The sequence below is a fragment of the Artibeus jamaicensis genome, unplaced genomic scaffold (genome assembly GCF_021234435.1).
Source record: "Artibeus jamaicensis isolate MK-2021 breed Jamaican fruit bat unplaced genomic scaffold, CSHL_Jam_final contig_444, whole genome shotgun sequence".
Classification (NCBI taxonomy): domain Eukaryota; kingdom Metazoa; phylum Chordata; class Mammalia; order Chiroptera; family Phyllostomidae; genus Artibeus; species Artibeus jamaicensis.
Window position 1 is genome coordinate 2774909 of NW_026521831.1, and position 24209 is coordinate 2799117.

Here is a 24209-nt window from a genome sequence, read left to right on the forward strand (position 1 = left end):
AGGGATAATGCTTCACGCTCTCCACCTTCCTTCACTTATACATTTATTTTTTACACGTTGTTAAGTATGACTAACTCGTGAATCCAAGACCGACACAGACGTGTGCGCCCGACCCCCGTCTGCAGGACCCCTGGACACGCGGGGAATGACGCGGGGCCTTCAGTGTGGACAGCAGAGTTCCAGGCGCATCAGAGCCACTGTCCTCCGGTCATTGCCACGGACCCCTGACTGCCCCTCCCTCCATCTTTCCAGTCTCGTAAACATTTATTAATTAATTTTTAAAAATCAGTAAAATCATTTCCACACAGAATATGCTGATTTCTGCATTCTATTTACAGATTAGCAGTAAAGTGCTTCTAATAAACTGGATATTTTACAATGGACTATTTCCACCTTCTCTGGTCACATCTAATCACTTTTGGAAAACCCAGTGCACATCCGTAAACAAACCACTCAAGCTGAGACAATGACTTTGACCATTACTCACATGGTGTCCACCCTCCTGCAACGCAGACGGAAACGGAGAGCCCAGGACCGTGGGGAAATGTCACGTTCAGCTGGAGGGCGTCCATCCCAAGGAGGACAGGACAGCGCAGATGATGACAACAGAGACTTCCTTCCACTGACCCTCAGGTTACATCCTTCGAGGAGGATGCAGGCATGTCACTGAAGTCTCTTCACCTCATTGTCTTTCGTGAAAACAAAGTGCTTTGAACTTCCCTCCGCCCCAGAACATAAACACTGTCTATAACTGACCCTGGCCACACAGCACCTTTCAACAGTCACGTTCCGTTTACTTCCCTTCAGACTTCACATTTTCAAATTATAGCCATAGGATTTACCGCCACCCACACACGCTTGGAGTTGCACAAGGCAACGACCATTCGGCTTTATTTTTATAGATTTCTTCACTGATCAGTTGCTGACCCAACTCTCCACAGGCATGAAAACGCACACTGAGGACCTCACCGTTTGTGTCGAACCCCCGACACGCAGCGGTCATCCTCTGTGCCTCAGACGATGGCCATCATCACCACTGACCCAGAAGACCGCTTCGCCTTCATTCATTTCCGCATGGCTTAGTAATTAGTTCATTAATTCACTAATGAAAAATGTAAAACTCTATGACCCCCCCAAAGCTCAACAAGACCTTAACATCCCTACTATGTATCAAGAAACGTTCCCGCATCATTATCTCCATCCTTATACTGTTTTTAAATGTGTTTTACTCAATATAATGCCCCCTATGAATCCCATAGAACTTCCTGAGACGCAACACCAGAACCAAGGCAAGAACTTTCACTGTCACTCACTGCGGCCAACTCCAAGGCCCCTGATCAGGGCGGAGTCCTTCGGTGAGGTCCGGTGTCCATCCTGAGAGGCATAAAGCAAGTGATAAAAATAGCTGACACATCCTCACCGTTGCCCCCTGCTTTTCTCATTTTGTTTAGCCAGCAGTCTGAGCAACCATTAATGGGACAAGTGTTTTTTTCCTTAAGGAAAAGAGCAACGTCAATGCTGTGAACTGGCCCAGAACCTGAACCCTGTCTGTGACTTACCCTGTTTGTCATCCTTATACAGGGGACAGTCATGGACTATTGATTTCTAATAGAACATCAGGGTTTTCATAATGGATCAATAGTATTTCTTGCACAATCACATAATTTTATAATTAGACAATGCTCCATTGCACTCATCGTTATTCATTGATAGATTTATAGATTCTCACACATTTATCCAATTATAATAATAGAACGCAACGGCAATGAAGACTAAGACCAAAGCCAAGATCCTTGTGCATTCCAGACATCTGTCCACGGGATCTCTTTACCCAATGGCGTGAGCTCTGTGCTCACGTGTGGGAGCCCAGAGTTGGACACGTCCTCACTGTGCATGTCTCACACACCACCAGTGGTCATCATCGGTCCAGTGTTGTCTCTTTTCCTTCAGTCACTTCTATAGGTCTATTGATTAAATCATTACTTTACTAACAATGATTTCTAAACACTGATTAAAAAAACCCTAGAAGAGTCTTTATATCTCTATTCTGTACATAGAGTAGAGACACTCTGTACATAGAGTGTTCTGGTGTTTTGTCTCAGGAAGTTCCCTGTATTAATAAAAAGTGTGAAATATTCTCACATCAATGTCTCTCTTTCATTAATTATCAGTTTCCACTGGATTAAATCAATACAATATTTCATATATCCCGTGCTTATCACTGAGAGGCAGTGGCCATCTTTAATTATATTGCAGACTTCCTAATAATACAGTAAGTTATCTTCTTAAAAACCATGGAAATCAAGAAAATGATTTTTCCTGTTACTCACATTAACATCTGTCTTCTCACGGAGGCAGCCATCCAGCTCCTGACCATGGACGAGGCTGAAGTCACCCAGACTCGGCCAATCTGAGGAGTACAGGACAAAACAGATAGTACCAAAGGTTTGGACGGCACGCCATTGGTCACTGCGTCTCGCCTGTCCTGCATTTACTCATGTACGTAATCGGTGTATTACGATCCCCGTGTATTTTCTCCTAAGTGAGTCAATGATGTTGACCTGACAGACAGGAACACCAGCTACTACTTATCAATATCGCCACCAGTTTGGGTCCCAGAGTCATGACCTTGTGCCACATCACCCCTTGTCAATGTCAGGGCTCGGCACATACATTGATACTAGCCCTTGCCTGGCCACCTATTTTTATAATCAGACAATATTTCACCACCTTCATCTTTATTTCATATTTTTTCATTGATTATTTCATTGATCCAACTATAAAAATAGACTAGTTTTCTTTTATATTGGACCTCAGAGTTCCAGATACGTAGTCACAGTCTACGACTCATACGCCACCCTTGGTCATCATTGATCCAATACTGCTTTTCCTTCAATCATTTCTACACTGTTTATTGACTAATTCATTAATTTACTAATAGTAATTTTAAATGCTATTATTCACAGCACTCAAGAAGGTAATGATATTCTCCATCTGCATATAGACTCATTTTCACATCAATAATTATTATATTAAATTTCATGTATGTAATAATTAATAGAATGTCTCATTAACTCAATAGTTGAAACTGGGCTATCGTTCACAAATCTGGACTCCATACGGCACTTCTTAAAAATATGCCCTGGCTGGAGTGGCTCAGTGCATTGAGCACAGGCCTGTGAAGCAAAGGGTCACTGGTTTGATTCCCAGTCAGGGCACAGGCCTGAGTTGCAGGCCAGGTCCCCAGTAGGGGACACGTGGGAGGCAACCACACATTGATGTTTCTCTCCCACTCTTTCTCCTTCCCATCCCCTCTCTCTAAGAATAAATAAATAAAATATTTTTAAAAAATAAGTATCCTTAGAAAACAAGGTTGAAACCAAGACAAGCGTTTGGACTCCTACTCACATAGGTCTCGGTGCCGGCAACACCAAGGGGCAGTCGGAGGGCGTGCCACCAGTGGGGGCGGGGCATCCTGACTCCGCTGACCTCTGCCTTCCCCCTTCTGCCGACTCATGCAGGTGCGTACGGATCATTCACGACGCCAGTGCATTTTCCTCTTCGCCTGATGACGACCCTGGACAAGCGAACAGCTCTTCCTGATCTGCGCTGACACGAGCCCGGGGTGACACCTGGGTCTCTGATCCCATCACAGGCACCAGCATTTTCAACATTATTAACACTCCCTGCCTCACCATGTATGTTCATAGGTGGATAGTACCTATTTCGCCTTTACCTATTAATTGGTTTTCACCTGTCTTTACTGATTCTACTACTGATCCGTTATAACAAATCTAAGCCCACAAACTCAAAATAAGGACGTGATCTTTGCATCTTTCTAACATCTGTCTGCGGGAGAGAACACAGCAGAGAGAAGACTACTATCGCGATGGGCCTCGGGTATCCAGACACCTGTCATTCACTGTCTGTGACGTACCCGCCACCAGTTGTCACCACTGGTGCATTGAAGGTCCTGTTTTTCTTCACTTGTTTCTCCAGTTGTTATCAACAAGATCATTAATTCACTAAGAACAATAAAATAAACCTATGATTCCAAAACACTAAGGAATAAGGCATTTGAACATGCCTAACTTCTGCTGTAGAATCTTCACCAGCCTACATTAGATGTCTTTCATCAATCATCCTCAACGCTACATACTAAGTTAATCAACAGAATATTTTTATATCATATTTATTGCTGGGCTATAGTTAACTTTTTTTATTATTTGTTACTTTTTAATGATACCATGAATATGTTATCATTAAACAAGTGGCCCAACCCAGAACAAAATATGACTCTGACTCGCCTTGGTTCCCTTCCCGAAACAAAGAGAACGTGACATTCAGCCTTGACTGCGACAGAGCGCCGTCGGCTGAGCACCTGCTCCGCAGAGACCCGCACTGAGGGGGAGGGGGCGACCCTGTCTCCGCTGACCCATACACACATTCTACCGCCACTGCACAGCCATTCAGGCACTGATGCACTTGTGAAAATATTTATGTATATTTATCTTAAAAATACACTTACACCTTGCATCTGAATCAGGCAAACACTGACGACAACATTCCATTATCTCTATCGACCTTCGCCGCTGATGTGGTCCGCTTGGTCCTCTTAGACCCACTCTGAAGGATATGAATACACATTACCTCGCTGAGTATTTCCCAAAGAAAAATACTTCAACCTCTTCATCGTTATTCATTTGTACACTTGTTTATTTACTCTACCACGAATACTTTTATCAATTAATTTTTAAAATTCATGGGCAACAAGACTAGGAACAAAATCCTTCAATTTCCTAGCATCTGTATAGAGGTCCCCTTTAACGTGCAGAAGTGGACGAGATGACCTTCGTGGTGGCTCCCCGGGGTCCAGAGATGGTAACCATCGTACACAACTCGTGTGCAAACAGTGACCATTGTTAATCCACGAACTCACTAACTGTAATTTTAAAACTACATGATTTGCAAAAGGCCGAGAAAGGCACTGATATCCTCAATATGTACATAGAATCATTCATTATCTTGCTTTTCATTAGTAATTTAATCAGTGCTATTCTTTCCATTAAACCGTATTTGTCCCTAGGACCCAGTTCAGCTCCCTTAATGACATTTCCTATTTTTAGCTAAAACAGTGATTACCCACAGACACACCAACGGAACAAGATAAGAACCTGACTGCTACTCACACTGGTCTCCCAGATCCCAGAACTGAAATGTCACCCCAGGGCTCTCGGTCAAGACAGAATCCTGAAAGCAGGTGGAATTTTTCCATTCTGGGGAGGATAAAGCAGAGAAGATGATAAAAATAGTTGAGACATTCCCACCATTGACCTTTGCTTTTTATCTCTCACTTATTCAGCCCCTGGGCAATCATGAAATAATTTTCCCCTTAACAAAGAGAGTAATGGTGGTCCTGCAAACTGACCCAGAATCTGAACATTGTCTGAGACTCACGTCACCCTTGCAGAAGTCACAGTCATGTGCCACTGCCTTCTAATCACACTCCAGGGTGTTCATAATAAGTCCCCAGTATTTCTTGCAAAATCACATATTTTTACAATTGGACAATGCTACACTCCTTTATATATCTAGTCATTCATTCATTCTCACATTCATCCAGTTGCAGACACCACCGATATCTGACCCAATGTCACTTCCTTCATTCATCTCTAATTGTTTATTTGCTAATTCATTACTTCACAAATAATTTTCACAAGCCTGTCATTCACAAAAACTCCAGAAGCACTTGTACGTCCCTGATGTGCACAGAGGTTATCTCACATCAGTGTATCTCTTTCGTTAATTATCCTCAGGTTTCGATGCGTGAATGAGTCACTGTAACAACTCTTCTACCCCATTACCCATCACTGAGAAACGCTGCCTCCTTCCATTGTATGTTGTGCTTTCTAATAATTCGGTGACTGACTTTAAAAAAACACTTAGCCCCAGAAAGTAACGTTTCCTGTCACTCACATTAATCTCCACCCTCTACACAGAGAGGCAGCCACAAAGCTCGAGCCCCCGGGGAACGCGCTTCCATCAGCCCGAACGCAGCCATCCTGAGTGGGGGAGCCACACAGGGGATGGAAAAAGAATGAGATTACATTCGTAACTCCCTGAGTTCCAACTCCCAGTGAGCCAATCATTACCAAGCTGTGAACTGAAGTAATGTGTATTTTATTTTCTCTAAGTAAACAAACAATATCGACCCAGCCACCGAGAGAGTATAAACATTCACTATTACTTACCAATAGCTATAGCATCCTTCATCAAAAACTGACACCCTTGCATTTTAAATGTGCATGAATCCTACCCCTTGCCTCACCACCTATTTTTTTAAGTGGACAATATTTCACCCCTTCATCTTTATTGATTGATTGATTGATTGGATTGATCCAATTGTAAAAATAGAAACAAAGCGCATGAACATGAAGAAGAAAAACCAGACCTTTGTGCATTCCTGCCCTCTGTGTGCAGAACCACCTCAAACAGGACGGCGGCCACGCCGCGCCTCTGTTGGACCTCAGAGTTGGACATGTAGTCATTGTGCGTGACTCAGACGCCACCAGTGGTCATCACTGATCCAGCATTGACCCTGCTTCTTCATTCATTTCTACATTATCCATTGACTAGCTCAAAAACTCACTAAGAATTTGAAAACCCTGTGCTTCACAAAAACCCATACATGAATCAATATAACGCACATAAACTTCCATATTTGCCAATGAACTGCAGTTGGCCTACGACTCTACAGGAAACTTTTGAGTAACAAACGGAACACTGCAAAAGGAAGGTCCCTGAAATCAAGACGAGAACTTGGACCGTTACTCACATCGGTCCGTGCGCCCCTCACAGATGCGCCATCTGAGCCTCCAAAACAGGACGCACTTTATGGCTCCATTCTGAAAGCGCAAAGCACAGGCAGGCATGGAAAACCAATGAATCACATTTTTACTCCCACGGAGTCTCCATTTCCACAACTTCTTTACTCAGTCATTTAGAATGTTTATAAATTTTTCATAACGAACATTATTTTTTCTTTTAGCCAAAAGGCAACCTCAAAGTTGAGACTGACCCAGAACAACAAAATTAACTCTTAATTATTCATGTCCTCTGACTCCGTCCACAGAGGTGCTGCCCCTGATCCATTTATTTCTTAATGGGTATCAGTGTTCACAATTTTTATTACTATTTCTTACCTCCTCATGTGTGTTTATAGTTAGATAATGCACTCTTTCTTCTGCAACTATGATTTATATATTTTTACTAATGTTATTGTTGATCCATTAATAAAAATCTATCTAAATCCATTAACCCAAAGTAAGAACATGATTTTTATGCGTCCTTAACATCTGTAAGTTGGATCGAATAAGCAGAGAAAGTACAGCCTGGTTGGTGTTGGGCCTCAGATCCCAGACATACATTATTATTCCTCCCCCGAGACTCAGAGGTCGTTATCACGGTTCCTTAAAGGCTCACTTTTAGTTCATCCATTTGCATATTCGTGTCAATTAAATCATTACTTCAGCACACTTGTAAAATAATACATGATTAACAAACACCAAAGAACAACACATCTGAATATCTTTCACTACCTTCTATGGAATCATGCTGAAATAGATGATCTCAAATTCTTATCAATGTTACCTATTTTTATTTGTTTGTTTTCAAATCATAGTCTCCACCCTACTCTAAACAGTTTCACCGTCTCTGAAACACTATGATTGCTGGGCTTGCCAGCTTTAAGACTTTACACAAGCACAGTAATGCCGTGGGCCTCCCTCTGCTTCCTTCTCTGTTTGCTCAACCTGGTGAACGAGACACATGGGTGTGTGTTTGTGGACATACAGTTTTCTTACTGGGTTTTTCAATTTGAGTTTTATTTTTGTATTGCTTTCAGGTATACAGCTTAGTGGTTAGACAATCACATACTTTACACAATGTCCCCCTAATGTTTCTATGACCAGTGGCATCAGACTCAGTCATCACAGTGCTGTTGGCTGTATTCCCTACACGGTAGGTGACACCCTGTGACTACGTTGTAACCACTGATCTGTACTTCTCAGTCCCTTCACCTTTTACCTGGTTCCCCAACCCCTCTCCTCTCTGGGTGTTTTTGTTTGGAGTTTGAGGTCTAGTTCTAACTCTTCCTATGGTTGTGCCAGGAGGCCAAGTGCACTTACCTCTGCCCCCATCTTGACTGAAGTTCACTTATTTTATCTTCTAGTAAGTGAACAGCGTTGGGATCTTGCCCCTGACACGGCACACAAACACTGAGTCTTACTCAACAATGTCTAACGTCCTTAGCCACAGGGTTTCACCCTTACACTACTGCTTTCCTGATCAATACTGGTCTTTCCAATATACATTAATATTGACTCTCTTAGAGTAATTTTGCCTGATCATAAATCTCTGTAATTGGACAAGGCTTCATGGTGTTCATTTTTACTCATTTACACACATTTATGCCGACCATGTCACTGATCCAATTGTGAAAACAGGAAAACGTACACACATGAGGACCTGTACCCACGCGTGTGGTCCCTCACTCTGCCTACAGGGTCTCTCCCAGTAGAAACGATGGACCGGATTCCACATGTGCTGGACATGAGGGTTCCGGACACCGGGTCACTGCACATGCCACCAGGAGTCACCGTTGATCCACACTGGACCTCCTTTCTCATGCAGTAGGATTATTATTCATTTATTGACCAGCTAATTCAGTAATTACAATTATTTATTGATCAGTTAATTCAGTAATTATAATTTGTAAAAAATGATTATGCACAGAAACCCATGAGGAATCTAGACTTCCCTCATATAGATTTAGAATTATTTTCATATCAATATCTCATTACTTATTCAATTTTTACTACGTTCATTAATCAGTGCAGTGCTTCATATTAATCCTGTACTTCTCAGTGGGCCATTTGGATCTCATTGATTACATTTCACAGTTTCAATAACACAGTGAAATCCTTCGAGTAGTAAAACTAAGACAAGAACTCTGACTTACTCACACGGTCCCCGCCCTCCTGACCCCGCATGTAGCCAGGGAGCCCGTGACGATGGGAGGTGCCCACATCAGCTGGAGAGCGTCCATGCTACAGAGTACAGAGCAAAGCAGATGATGAAAAACAAGGAACATGAACAGAGGACTCAAGGTCACAGGCAAGGGGGTGGGGGCTGACGCGGGGGGGGGCGGGCAGGGGAGAGCAATGTGGAAAAAGGTGGGACAGCTGTAACCGAGGGACAATAATAAAAAAAAAAACTGCATATATCCTTAAAAAAATTAGAACTTTCTCTCCACTGATTCTTGTTTTCTGCATTTTATCCCTTTATTTACACATTCATTAATGTTTTATAATGCGGTATATTTTCTCTTAACGAAAGAAAATCTTGAACTCAACACTGACCCAGAGCAATGATTCTGAGTATCACTCATCAGTGTCCACGTGGTTCTCAGGCACAAGGGCAAATGTCTCTTCCACTACTGCTTCGTAAGTGTGATTTTAATTTTACTAAAAACATTCTTGCCTCACTACACACGTTCCCAGCAGAACAGTGTTTCACTCTCTTCTCATCAGCTATTGATTACATTCTTAATAGTTTGACTACTGATTCATTGATAACAATAAATCTACATCTATAAACTCAAAATAAGAATACGATCTTTGTATATTCCTGATGTCGACCCACAGGGTCATTTACAACGGAAGGTAAACTAGATTCTGTCGCTCGTGGACTCAAGAGCAATGGACATCTAGTGTCCACCGAAGAACGACTCCTGCCTGACCAGTCATCGTCATTGGTCCATTTACAGGTCTCTTCATCCTCCTTCATTTCTGCATTTGTAATGATGAAATCACTAACTCGATAATAATAAAAATAAGTACCTGACTCGTGAAATCACAAGAAAAAGACCTTTCAATAAGCCTCGTTTGTGTACACACAGCTCATTTCTTTTTCATTGATTGGCCTCCATGGTGCAAATGATCAGCTAATCAGTGTAATGCTCCTTACTTGTCACCGACCCACAGCTAACTTTTATTACATTTGCTCCTTTATAATAATACCATGACTGCGCTTCTGAAAAATCATCCAGGCCAAGGTAAGCTTGTGGACGAGCATTCACGCTGGTCTCTTTTCTGACAGCAGATGATGTAGTCAACCCCCCAGAGGCGGAAGTCACCCCCGGGCGCTCATTCTGAAAAGTGCAAGGAGACACTGCAAAAACAGACATTAATTGCTTTTATAATTTAATGTAGATCTACTCGTTAAAATTTTAAAATATCCCCTACAGGCATATAATTAGAAAGAATATATATCAAATTAGTAGAGAAAATAGTTAAACTAATAAACGAACAAACAGAACTAGTCACAAGTAAACTGGGAAGGGAGGGAAATGGGAGAATACAAAGCAGCACCAAAGGTAGAAATACATAAATGCATTCAGGCACATTGGCCATCGTAAAAAGGCACAACAACAGGTTGTCCAGATGTGACAAGTAATCGGACCGCATTTTTAAAATTCAACTACAGAGACATTTCCTCCATTTCGCAGTATTTTCCACTCCTCGTTTACAGATTCATCTGGGCATTTATTAACTTCTGGTAATATTTATTTATCGTTCCCTTAATAAACTGAACGTCAGACTAATTCCCGGTGTAGCACAACCGTCATTACCTGTCCGTGTGGGCTCAGCCACATCACACATTTAATCCATGTGGCCGTCTGTTCACCCTTTTCCCCGTCTATTGATATTCATTTTCATTATTACATCTTTTATTGATGAACAAAGTGTCACTCTCGTCATTTTTATTCGTTTGTACATTTGCCTATTTATTGGGCCATGAAATCTTTAATAATCATATTTTTAAAATTCATGAACTCCAAGGCAAGAGCAAGTGCCTGCTGTCTCCCCGACATCCGCCTGCAGGCCCCTGTCCTAACAGGCACGTGCCCTGCTCGCCCCCCGTGAGGGCTGCAGGCCCCTCGTGGCCTGCGGGTTGTTGTGGGTCCAAGACTGGCCTTTGGTCTCTGTTATCCACATCTGTTTGCTGTCTAGTTCATTAATAAAGAAACATAAGTCACAAAAAAACAAGAATAAGACTCTTGACGAGTTCATTGGTTAAGGTTTTGCCCTCTTATTCCTCATCTTTTCAGGTTAGTTCAATAATTCACCATCTACACGACCGCTTCCAGGAACACCCAGTCCCTTTCGTGAGCTCTCATATATGGATTTGCATGGATCAATCAGTGCAGTGTTTCCTGTTACTCTGATACTTAACATGGACATGTCTCGTCCTCTTTGATTATATTAACACTTTAGAGTAACACAGTGAAAACCCTTTCTGAAAAAAGGAAAACACTTAAACAGAAACATTGGTTACTACTCACGGGGGTCTCCGAGCACGCAAAGGCCACAGTCTCAGAGCCCCGACCATGGACATCACGTGGCAGCTGGGCGCGTCCAACCTACAGAGCACAGAGCACAGCAGAGCCACGGAAGAGATTGGGACATCATCTCCAGGGGCCCTGGTGCCACCGTCACTAAGTCAGCCATGCAGGTGGTTAGTAACCTGTGATCGTATCTACTTCACTTCCTCTTAAGCGACTGAACGCCATCAACACCACCACTCGCAGGAAATGAATGTGGCTCCTGTGGCTGCCCGCACCAAATTCACCCAAAAGAGCAGCATCTCGTGCTGCTTCTTTCCATTCATCTTTGGGGTTTGCGGTGTCATAATAGTGTTTCCTACCAGACCCCACAGTTTTATCAATGGACAATGCCTCGCCCCATCCTCCCCACTTGTAACGTGTGTATTGGTATGTTCACTGGCTCAGTTATATGAGCAGAATACAAATGAGCGGAAACGAAGGCAAACACAGGATCCTACACAGCCTGGCGCCGGTGGAGGTCCAGCACGGCCGTGTTCTCCCTTATCTATTTATTTATCTCTCTCCGATGAGTCTATCATTGATTCGTCAACGATAATGCATCTAAGTCTACAAACCCCCAATAAGAACATGACCTTCATACGTTTCTGATGTCTGTCTGCATCGTCATCTCCAAAGCAGGACTGGACTCACCACATGATGCGTTGCGTCAGGTTGCAGTTACAGTCCTTTTTCATCCCCAGGACTCATCCCCCGCCATCTTCCTCCCTGGCCCACGATTCTGTCTCTTTTCTGTTCCTTCAAGTCTGTGTGTATATCCACAAAATCACTAATTACTCGATGATAACAAAATAAGTGCAGGATTCACAACAAGTAAAACAAGGGGAAGGTCCTCTCTGGCATCCGTCTGTACAACCACTTCCCACGTGGACCAACCTCCTCCTCTGGGAATCAAGCTCAGTGTGACGTTCCCAAGCAATCACCATGTTTCCCATCAGATTTATTATTGGGCAATAATTAACTTCTGATTAATTTAATAATTTTAGAAATACTGTCAAACCCATAACCTAGTGACCTGGAGGAAGCCAAGATCTTTGGCCATTTGTTACTCACGTGGGTCTCTTTCTCGACACAGAGGCCGCATGACCGTCTTGACGACGGCAGAAGTGGACACCTGCTCAGCACCTGCCCTGAGAAGTACAAGCAGAGAAGCTGATACGAACACTGAGACCGACTCTCCATTGGCCCACCGCTGCCTCCATTCATGTACCTAGTCCTTTGGGTATTTCAGTGAGGACTAGCAATAAGTATTTTTCTCTTCAATCAAATGTCAAAATTGTAAGTATTGCTAATCACTGTCTATGGCCTATATCACACATAGGCAAGACAGAATACACCTGCTGTATTTATTACTTATTCCAACCTATGAATATCAATTTTATTTATTACAGTTTAGCAATAAATGATGCTTCGCCCTTTTCGTCTTACTCATTTGTTCGTGAATTCTGCCACTGACGTTTTTGTACTAATATTTGGACCCCGAAGGTCCAGACACATATTTACCAAATGTGTCACTAGTCACGATCATTGGTTAAGGTTTTGTCCTCTTACTCCTCATCTTTTTAGGTTAGTTCAATAATTCACCAATAATCACAGAATAAATTCACCCATCACAAAAACCCTACAAGTTTCTTGAAATTGCCCAACATCTGTCTGCAGAATTATTCCCTACAGAGGCCACAGCTCTTCCCGTGCTTGGCCTCCATGTTTAACTTACCCATTAACCAACCTCACGCTTTCTATCAACACCAGCTTCATCATGAGGCTACGGTTGGTTTTTGTGATTATGTTTCACAGGTCTTTACACAGTCAACACCCTTGGGCAAGCCACCCAAAGCTCAACTAGAAATGGCACTGACTCACGGTGGTCCCCACGCAGAGGCCACCGCACCGCTTTCAAGCACGGGGACCGCGGCAGGACCTTACAGACCATCGAGCATCCGTCCACCCGGAGAAGCACAACGCGGAGCAGACGATGAAAGGCACCTTCTCTCTGGAGACCATCACTTTCCACCTCTCGTCTTCTTAAGCCATAAACGTTTGCTAGTTGATGCTAAAAATTACATCTCTTCTCCAAAAAAGAACAGCGTGGGACTCACCCCTGCTCCACAGCAATTCCACTGTCGCTGTCCCTCTGTATATGACAATTGGGCAAAGAGGTCACACACCCTCCATCTGTTTATCCCCTAAGAGACATTAGTACTTCCTGGTTATGATAATGGCATTGTGTCCCCTTATATTTTCATCATTGTTGATGCTTCACAGTCCTCATCATTATTCATTTATGTAATTGTATGGATTAGTTGTTGACTCTTGCATAATAATACAACAGAAATTAATGAAGCCCAGAAGCCCAGAGAGAAGATCTTTGTGCTCCTGACCTGCCCGGAGGATCGCTCCCGACAGAGAGGACAGACTCGGTCTCTCCTGCGTCGTCCCTCGGAGTCCCGGCACGTCCCGTGTCTTGCGCACCACCAGCTGCCCATCACTGTCAGGATTTGTCCTCTTTCCCCTCAGTCATGTCTGTATCTTGATTTATTAACTTTTCAATTGACTAATAACAAAATAAATTTACATAATCACAATAACCCCAAAACAAGGCTCTCAAGTCCCCTTCTTGCCACTAACAATGGTGGTTGGCACGAACCCACCAAGGCCACACGTCCCACGCGGAGCCCACCATGGGCCACGGTTTAGCAGGAAAGGGCATGTTCTTAAACAGCTCACCCACACCGACTCCTGTTGGTCCCCACGCACCTCACACGGGGTCCTTGGCCATGGTAGAGGTCATGACTCAGCTTGGTGTAGCCACTCTGAGTGTGAACAACAGAGATAAAACAATGAGGCAACCTTGCCATGAAAGTGTGTATTTCTCATTGCATTTTCTTAGCCATTTAGGCACTTAACTTTGGAGGGTGATTATTTCTTTCTCTGAATGACCCACTCACACTTACGGCTGACTCCAAGCAAGAATGCAGAATATTACATATCCTCAGCATTACCATTCTTACCCCCAAAACATAACCCCTTGGCCCATTTATGCTAAATTAACTCCAGTGGTTCCAAGCTATATTAGGAATAATTCTTGCCTAACCACATATTTTCATGGCTTCAAGTGTCTCACCCTTTTCATTCGTCTACGCTGATTTGTTTATTCTTTCATTTGTTCTTTTATGATAATAAAATTAAAAGCACCAATGAAGCACCAATGGCTGAGATATTATTTTAAGAAGTACCAGCATCTATCCATCATAGTGTTATGATGGATATTTGAGTGCTATTCCCATTGTGCTATTCCCACTGACTTAAATCCCATTTTCTAATGGACCTCAGAAGGTCATAGATGTTTTGATCATGAAGTATAGTTCAGAATGCATTCCACTCACATCATTGGTCCATGGTTGGCCTTGTCCATACAATGTGTACATCCTTTCACTACACAGAACGAACCAGCACCAGCACTAAAACACTGACCGGTACTTACAGCTGCTGTGTGCTCTTCCTTCATGAGGAAAATAGGGCACATCTTTATCAATTACGGAATTTGGGGTACAACCTGAAATAGAAATGTAAGCAGCTATTAAAATGAGTGACATGGTCCCGATCTACTATTGAAACCATCCTAAACAATACTAAATCCAACTCACCCTAGACTGTAGAAGTACAAGCCTGTCTCCTCCTTTTGCTGCATTCACGTCCGTGGCTATTGACTCATTTTAAGTCTCTCTCTCCCCTAGGGCAGAGGCCACCTGGTGACCTGGGTCCTTAGAACACGGGGTCAGCTCCAGGGCCCCCAGTGGGAATGTGGAAAGAGGAGGTGAAAGTCATGAGATGTTTTCTCCACTGAACTGCACTGAACCCCTTCCATTTACTTAGAGTTCTAGATATTTATTAACCACCTTGCTTCTCTTGATAAAATAAAGTGGAACCCTCCTCTAAGGCAGAGCGTGGGCATCACCCCTCTCTGACTGTCCAAATGCTGTTCCCCACAGGCAGCACCAGCAGCGCCTGAGAACACGGCAGCAAACACGGATTTCTGGATCCCGTGCCAATGCCACGGAATCAGGAATGTCCAGGGCAGGCCCACTGGCCGCATTTCAACCCGCCCTCCAGGAGGCCCTCAGAGTTTGTCATGAGGACCACTGTTCCACGGTGCCCTGACCGACCACCGTAACACCCTTGAACTGGGGTTTCTTAACACACCGCCCTGTTTCAGAATCACATGAAAAATAATTTCTGCCTCACAATGTTTTTTCTTAATTGAGCTGTCTTCACCTTTTCTATTTATTTACATATCAATTCCCTAAGTAGCTAATGCAGCCACCGATTCTTCCACTTATTCCCTTAGAATAATGCAATCAATTCCCAGGGTCCACTCAAACCCCATAATCAGATTCTCAAAAATGACTAAAATCTAGCTTGGAGCTTATTCCCGAAAGCGTAATGTGCCAGGTCAAAAAGGAGAAATGAACTCCACTAATGCAGAAATGAATCCATCATGAGACATGTTCAGAACGCACTGCTTTCTCGACAGGCATCTGCATGTGGCTCTTTTCCTTCAACTTGCATGGTCTTCGATGACACGAGAAAGAACTGTGACCTCACCTTCCACATGGCGTCCAAACACCTTCGATATCTACGTGGTCCTCTGAACCACTTCACTGAATTAATCACCAGCTCAGACCTCTCCCTCTGGGAAATGTTTATAAGCTGTGGTGCAAACCGAACAGGGACCAGTAAGTCATTCTGAAAGTGAATGTAAGATCCTCAAACTTTTGAAAAATTGTACTGAAACGGACACAGCATATCTTCATCAAAGATTCATACGCTATATATGTACACGGCTGTATAGTAACACCTTTAATTTCCTTCCTTCATTCTTTAATTCATGAGAAACTGGACAAACTATTGATTTTTTTTTTACTAAAAGGAAAGCTGTTTAGCTTCCCAGAAGCCCACGAGAGAAATGTCAGTGTGTGCCTCTGGCTAATTCTCTTAATCGCACGGATATGAGCACATACATTTTTCTCGAGGGGGGCACACCAGGAGCACACCCAACACATGGCGCTTCAACCCACACGCACGCCACTGCTTGAGGGCTCTGTCCCCTGGGAACTGATTAAATTATTAGTCCATTAGTAATTTATGATGAAGAGTCTATCTGGACAATCTGAAGACAGTGACACTGTCTGGTACTAACTGGGCCCAGTTGCTCACTGTCATGGGCGTCAGGGACTGCACACTCTGCACCAACTGTACTGAAGAATGAATGACAAATATACTTGTAAGTCTTTAATTTTGTCACTGGTTCGTATTCAGCCCTCTTTAATGTTGTTAGGTGATTGAATTATATGATTTTTCCTGTTTATTAATTAAAAAGAACACACCTGCTACCCAGACACAACACAAAAAATGAACATCAACAATTACATCTCGCCCTGGGTCCCTTAAGCCGAGATATAAATGCTTCTCCCTATTGTTAACAGACTTCAGTTCTTTGGAAGTGGATCAGTAATGTTTGTTTCATTTTATATGCCATTGTTCTTCCACATCTGGCCATAGTTTTCCTTCATTTACTCATACATTTGTGTAGCTATTATCCTATTAACTTGTAATAAGCAATAAAATCTGTTCTGCCTGGACCTCGGGGATCCTAGGTGGGCGCAGTCCCCCGTGAGTCATCTGTCCTGGTCCTCTTGATCTTGGGTCATTCTAATTCCATTAAGACACTAATCATAAATATATACCCATGACATTTTTTAAAACTTTAATATCCCTAAACATCCAATATAAAATGACTTTCAAAGAGCAAATAGTCTAGATCCGTTTTGCTAATCATTCTCAGTGTTGCATATGCGGAGTAGTGAAAAAACTCGCTTCATTTGAAGCTCTTTCTCATTAATCCATGACTGGCACGGGCTAATCTCTTCCATCTGTCTACAGCATTATTTCCCTCAGCAACTCATCCCTTCCATTAAGCGACTTCAATGTTTCAAATAAGAATTAATCAACATAATGCTTCACATTAATTGCATTTTGGGGCCCTGGTTGACATTTACTGATTACATTTCACACTTTTTAGTAATACAGTGATTACCCTTAAGTAAACCACGAGAACAGAGCCGGGACGCTGACGTGACTCACAAGGTTGCCACGCTCTGACACCCAGACACAACAGCAGAGCCCGAGATCATGGAGGGCCCCGCTCTCAGCCCAAGTGCGTCCGTTTGCAGGAGACAGAGCACAGGAGACGGTTTAAAACAGTGGAGACCTACTATCTATTGATCTTGCAGTTGCCTTTTAATTAGTCACGTAGGGAACTAGCAATTTGGGGATATGGTTAAATTCTCCAAAGAGCCCTGGCTGGGGTGGCTCGGCGGATTGAATGTGGGCCTGAGAACCTAAGTATTTCTGGTTTGATTCCCAGTCAGGGCACAGGCCTGGGCTGCGGGGCCAGGTCCCCAGTGGGGGGCACGCAAGAGGCAACCACACATTGATGTTTCTCTCCCGTTCTTTCTCCTCCCCGCCCCATCTAAAAATAAATAAATAAAATCTTTAAAAAAATAAAATAAAATAAATCCTCCAAAACAAACCAATGTCACCCTAGGTATTTTGATGTGTGGGCAATACTTCACGATCTTCGCTTACTCACAGCTTGGTAGGGATCGTTTCATTGATCCAACAGCAAACAGAAAGAAAACGCATGAACATAAATCACAAACAGGACCAGAGCCCACTCCTGACACCTGTCCAAAGGGCCCCTCCAACAGGGAAACGGACCGGAGACTTCCTTTGTGCTGGGACTCACGGGCAGACACATGTTCATTGTAGGTGATTCAGGCGCCACCAGGAGTCATCGTTGATCCATTAATTTGTCCCTCCTGTTCTTCATGTTTTTCCACATTGCCTACGGAGCAATTCATTCATTAATAGAATTTTAAGATTCTGTTATTCAAAATCTCAAAAAAGCCTTCATATCCCTAATCCATGTCTAAAATCATTCTCACATAAATCTCTCATCTTATTTTTCTTATATCCATTGATCAAGCTAATCAATCTTTATCGATATATAAAATAAAACCCTGGGCTAGAGTTTGCCCTACTAGATAATCTTTCCCACTCTTTAATGATACAGTGAGTACCCTTTAAAACTAAAAACACTGGAACCAAGACAAGAACTTCAATGATCACTGCCATGCTCTCTGCACCCCTACAACAGACAGGTAACCAGAGAGCTCGGGGCCGGGGAAGGCGCTGGGACCGGCTTCCATTCTGAGAGGATGGAGCACAGCAGATGACAGAAAAATAGAAACCTAACCTCCACTGACCTTTAACCTCCACTTTTCATTTATTTAGTCCTTAGGTATTTGTCGAGTACTGGTAATATTTGTTTTCCTCTTAATAAGTTACACATCAGAGTTTTAACTACTCAGAGTAGTATCTACTACTTATCATTTTAAACATCATTTTTAGTGAAAGATGTAATACACTTGCTGCATTTAATATTGATTTCAATATACATTAGTATTGTTTTTCTTTATATTTCAACAATAAACAATACTTCACCCTCTTCATCTGTATTTATCATTTATTTTTATAATATTTTGTAAAATTTACGAACACGAAACCCAGAACAAGGGCTTTCTATATTCCTGAACGTTCCTGATATCTACCTATACAACCTCTTTTTATAGGGAGAAGCAACAAGATTTCTTCATGTCAGATCTCAGAGGCCCTGACACAGCCGTGTTCACCCCATACGATTCACACGCCCCTGTCACCACCAGTACGGGCTGGGCCTCTGCTTCTTCATCCTCACCTACTGTGTTTACTGAGCAAGTCACCAATTCACTAATAGTAGTAGTAATGAAATAAATACCTGGAAATCACAAATACTCAGGGACAAGATCCTTATCACCTCTAATATCTCGCTATAGAAACATTTTCCTCAATGCATAAGCCTCTTTTCTTGATCAACTTCATTGATTGCAAATACTTGTTAGTTGACATAAGGTTTCATGCCAATTCCGTACTTATGCTGGGGGTACGACTAGCTCTCTTTGACTGTATTTAATACTATTTTTAACAGTATAGTAAACACTCTAAACAAACAACCCACACTGAGAGGTGAATTTGACTATTACTCACGTGTACCTGTCCACAGGGCCGACCTGCAGAGCCCCTGCTGGAGGCCAAAGGCTGAATCGGCGCCAGTGAGTCCGCCCTGAGGAGTGCAAAGCAGAGCAGACAAAGTGCGACTGAGAGACGGTACACGGACACACGCATGTCACCTCATCTGCTCAGCCCCTCAGCAACCCAGTACGCATTTACTGGTTTTCTCTCAGGGAACCGCACAATAGCGAACTTGACCCAGAGCGAGAGTAAGAACTCAGATGACTACGGACTGTCCGCATCATCCTCGACCAAAGAGGTCGGGCATTTCAACCACTGATACTTTTCAATGAACTGCAGTTATTTTCAATAAATGCTAATGACTTTTATTGTCCATCCTCTTCATCTTAAAGAATTTGTATCTGTACATTGATTCCTTTTTTGGCCATTTATTATAATAGAAGCAAAATTTCTGAAAAGGAACCAAGAAAATGGTCCTTCTGCCTTCCCCAATGTCTGTCTGAAGGGTCCCTTCCTACAGAGGCAACGACTGCGTTTCCGTGCTGGACCTCAGGGCTTCAGACACACGGTGTCATCGTCTCTCCGAGACTCATACTCCACCAACTGTCATCATCGGTCCGTGTCGCACCTCTTTTCCTCCACAGTCACGTGCAGTAACTGAGTCCTTCACTCCTCCATTTATTAATTTTTAAAACCCCATCATCCACAAACACTAAGGAATAAGCGCAATGAATATTCCACATCCGTTACAGGAAGATTGGACACACTATCTCCCCCTCATTCGTGATCATCAATATTTCATTTGTGCATTGGAAAATACAATGCTTCATAATGGCCCCTATTTATCATTTTCCATGGTTGGTGTCTTGGATTCTATTTTGTACTTTCAGCAAGATAGCGAATACCCTTTTAGAAAATTTCTCAAACAAATACAGGAACTTAACCTTTACTCACATGCATCCCAGCTTCTGCAGAGCACACCGCAAATCTCGTTACCATGGAAAACCCTTAAATTGGCTCGAGCGTGCTGGTTCTGAGGGGTACAAGACGGAGCAGACGATTAACAACGGAAACCTCTCCTCCACTAGCCATTTTCTTTCTCATTTCATTGTTTCACTTGTTTACCTATGTCATTTTCATAATAGCTATATTAAAAAATTAGCATCCTCAGCTCAATACTGACACAAGTTTATAAAACTGAAGGTTACTTATTAGAAAAAGAGGTGATGCCCTTGGTCCATTTATTTCTTAACATCAGCTTCTTCAGTTTATAGTAACAGTGGTTCTTGCCTCAGCACATATGTGCAGAGTTCATAAGGCTTTATCCTTTTCTTATTTAGTTATGCATTTGTTTATTCATTCTACCATTGATTCATTTCTACTAAACCCACAAACCGAAAATTACAAGAACCATCTCCCTGCGTATGCCTCACGCGGATCCAAAGGATCATTTGCAAGAGGAAACAGACTAAAAGTTTTGCGTGGACCTCAGACTTCCAGACACAGAGCAGTCATCGTATAGGACTCATACGCCACCAGTCGTCATCACTGGTCCAGGCGCGGGCCTCTGCTTCCGCATCCGCACCCACGTGGGCTTGCACACTAATTCGCCAATCGACTACCGATAATTAACATGCATCTGCGAAAGGAGAAGAACCTTCAGGGTCAATGTCGTTCTCCTTTAGGACCAATGCCTCATTGATTACACCTCTTTCATTAATCACCCTCATTATTCCAAGGATGGACCAGTCAGCACAATGTTTCAGACACCTCCAACTTCATCACTGGACCACGGTTGTCTCTGCCTTCTATCTAATGCTTTGCGCATTCCTATGGCGACACCCTACGCAGAGTGCCCTACCAGGACTAGAACATGGGTGATCACTCACACTGGCACTTGTGGCTCCTGGGTGGAAGGTGCTGAGCCCGGCAGGTGCTCCCACCCCTTCAGGCGCTTGGATCTGAGAAGCACAAGGCAAAAGAGATGGTAACGTCACTGAGATGCGGCCTGCACCCTGCATTTAGTTGATCACTTAGAATGCAGTGATGGGGGGTAATGCCTCCCACCCGACTTGCCCGGGATCCAGAATGAGGACCTTCCCAGAGCCGAGTCCATTCATTTTCTGTCATGGAAGTCAGTACTTTCAATACCACTGAGCTGTGTTCACGCAAAGATGAAGGGGCATACGCTCTTCATCTCCGTGTCCATAACTATATGCTGAGTCTGAAATCAACCCAGTGGTAACAAAAGGACTGAAATCCATGAAAACTGAGATGATGCACCCTTTATAGTCCCAAACATCAGTCTATTGATGCATTTCGAGCAAAGGCACTGGACTGTGCTTCTTTTGTGTTGGGTGTGAGAGTCACGTGAATGAGGTCTCTGTCTCTCTCTAAATGTCATTCTGGGCCATCCTCACTCTTCCTGGGGTGCTGTGGGGGGACATGTGCCTATGAGGTGAGATGCATGGAGGGGAATGTCACGGGCACTGTGATAGAGCACTGTGCTACTACCGACCTGCTGACGAGCAGGCAGAAAGAGCACTGTCTACCTAATGTGAGGATTGTGGGTCATCGTGTGTGACGACATATGAGTTTGGGTGTCAGGAGCAGACGATGTTGATGACTGGGGAAATTTAATATTTGTGGACTGTAGTTAACCGTGGGTACCGAAAGCACAAAAAGAAAACCCATGGACAAGGGGAGAGATCTACTGTATTTTCTTAAATGTTCCATCATTGATCCACTAGTAATAAATATAAGTTGATAAATTCAGGGTAAGAAAGTGACCTCTGTGTATTTCCAACATCTGTCCATAGGGCCACCTACGCAAGAGGGACCTGACTACTCCCATTCTGGGCAGGGCCTTAGAGTTCCAGACACAAACTATTCACCATCTATGACCCGTACGCCATTGGTCGCTACCATGGATTCAGGTTCAGGTCTCCTTGCATCACTCATGCCTACATTTGTATCAGAGAAATCATTAGTCCATAAATAACAATTAACTGAACACATGACTCAAAAAGAGAAGGACAAGATCCTTCACCACCTCTCACACTGGTCCTTAGCATCATTCCCACGCAGACTGGCTCGCTCTCACATGACTGACCGATCAGCACAGAGTTTCACATCATGTGTATCACTGGGTCACAGTCAACTTTTTTATATTTAATACTTTTAATAATTCAATGAATACCTTTACACAAATGACCCAATCTAAAACAACTTAATAAACTTCAGTATTTTTCAATAAATGTTCATCTTTTCCATTATTCACATCTACATAAGTTCATTAATTAATTCATTTGTTCATCAGTATTAATTTTTAAAACTGTATGATTCATGAGAAACAAGAATAAGAGCAATAAATATTCTACCTCTGTGTATAAACTCATCGGCCACATTGATATATCGTTTATTAATTATCATCAATGTTTAATATACAAATTCATACAGGTAATGGTTTAGACCAATCCCATACTTATCATTCACGATAGTTAGCAACTTGGATTATATTTTATTTCACACTCCTAATGATACAGTGAATATCTGAGGAAAAAAGACATGCACTTTTTCCAATGTTCTACTCACATCGGTCTCTATGCTCACCACCCAAAGAGGCGGCCACAGATGGCGGGCCAGCGCCGGTCCACTCTGGTGCTCGCGTTCTGAGGAGGCAGAACAGACCAGGAGACAACAAGATTGAGACCTCCTCTAAACCAGTCCTTCCCCGCCCCTTATTTCATTTACGCAGTCATAAAGGCACTTATTATATTTCATAACGTACACACACACGTAAGTATAAATAGATATAAATATAATATGATTCCTTAGAAAGGAGGTGATGCCCTTGGTCCATTTATTTCTTCACATCAGCTACTCCGGTTTACACTAACAGTATTTCATGCCTCACCACATATATATTCATAGTTGGTAAGGCTATATATACCCTTGTTTATTTCCTTATATGTTTGTTTATGGTTCTATTTATTGACTCATGCATATAAATAATATAAAAATGCATAAATCCAAAGTTACAAGAACAGCAGTGGGATCATTGGCACGAGAGACAGCAGACTAGATCATTCTGCATGGACCTCAGACTTCCAGACACAGAGCAGTCATCGTATAGGACTCATACGCCACCAGTCGTCATCACGGGTCCAGGCTCGGGACCCTCCGCCCCGTCTCCCGCTGCGTGGCACACACGCGGCCTCAGCCCCGACTGCAGCCTCACTGCTCACCTGTGAGCTGTGGCAGCTCGCGGACCAGGGCCTGGGAATCTTTACCATTGTTCTTTAGAACACTTGGCTAATTAAAGTTTATTCATCATCCTCCTTATTGCCAAGATTCACAGATTAGGCAACGTCATATTTCGTACATTTCAAACTTAATCATTGGGACATGGCTGTCGTTTTTTCTTATGTTGAATATTTTTTCAAAATATACATATAATCCCCTAAACAAACCAAGACAAGTGAGAACTCTGACAGTGACTCACGTTGGACTCCATGCTCCTCCAGGTCAGTGCAGAGATCGCCGACTGAGGCACGAAGCTGGACCCGGTGTGGGGGTGTCCACTCTAAAAAGTGAAAAGCAGAGTGGATGA

General features: G+C 43.0%; 5 non-coding genes and 3 pseudogenes across 5 annotated transcripts; all 8 read right to left on the bottom strand.

The window, feature by feature from the left end:
• Positions 1–1872: 1872 nt before the first annotated feature.
• Positions 1873–1929, bottom strand: LOC119038009 (uncharacterized; annotated as a pseudogene).
• An 877-nt stretch (positions 1930–2806) lies between these two features.
• On the bottom strand, positions 2807–2878 carry LOC119038005 (small nucleolar RNA SNORD113/SNORD114 family). Its single transcript, XR_005080335.1, has one exon. It is a non-coding gene; the product is annotated as a small nucleolar RNA SNORD113/SNORD114 family (small nucleolar RNA).
• Positions 2879–6519: 3641 nt separating this feature from the next.
• Positions 6520–6589, bottom strand: LOC119038006 (uncharacterized; annotated as a pseudogene).
• Positions 6590–14786: 8197 nt separating this feature from the next.
• On the bottom strand, positions 14787–14862 carry LOC119038014 (small nucleolar RNA SNORD113/SNORD114 family). The gene has a single exon (XR_005080341.1). It is a non-coding gene; the product is annotated as a small nucleolar RNA SNORD113/SNORD114 family (small nucleolar RNA).
• Positions 14863–18238: 3376 nt separating this feature from the next.
• On the bottom strand, positions 18239–18331 carry LOC119038013 (uncharacterized; annotated as a pseudogene).
• Positions 18332–20139: 1808 nt separating this feature from the next.
• Positions 20140–20217, bottom strand: LOC119038012 (small nucleolar RNA SNORD113/SNORD114 family). The gene has a single exon (XR_005080340.1). It is a non-coding gene; the product is annotated as a small nucleolar RNA SNORD113/SNORD114 family (small nucleolar RNA).
• Positions 20218–21078: 861 nt separating this feature from the next.
• On the bottom strand, positions 21079–21153 carry LOC119038003 (small nucleolar RNA SNORD113/SNORD114 family). The gene has a single exon (XR_005080333.1). It is a non-coding gene; the product is annotated as a small nucleolar RNA SNORD113/SNORD114 family (small nucleolar RNA).
• A 2538-nt stretch (positions 21154–23691) lies between these two features.
• On the bottom strand, positions 23692–23766 carry LOC119038004 (small nucleolar RNA SNORD113/SNORD114 family). Its single transcript, XR_005080334.1, has one exon. It is a non-coding gene; the product is annotated as a small nucleolar RNA SNORD113/SNORD114 family (small nucleolar RNA).
• Between the last annotated feature and the right edge of the window lie 443 nt (positions 23767–24209).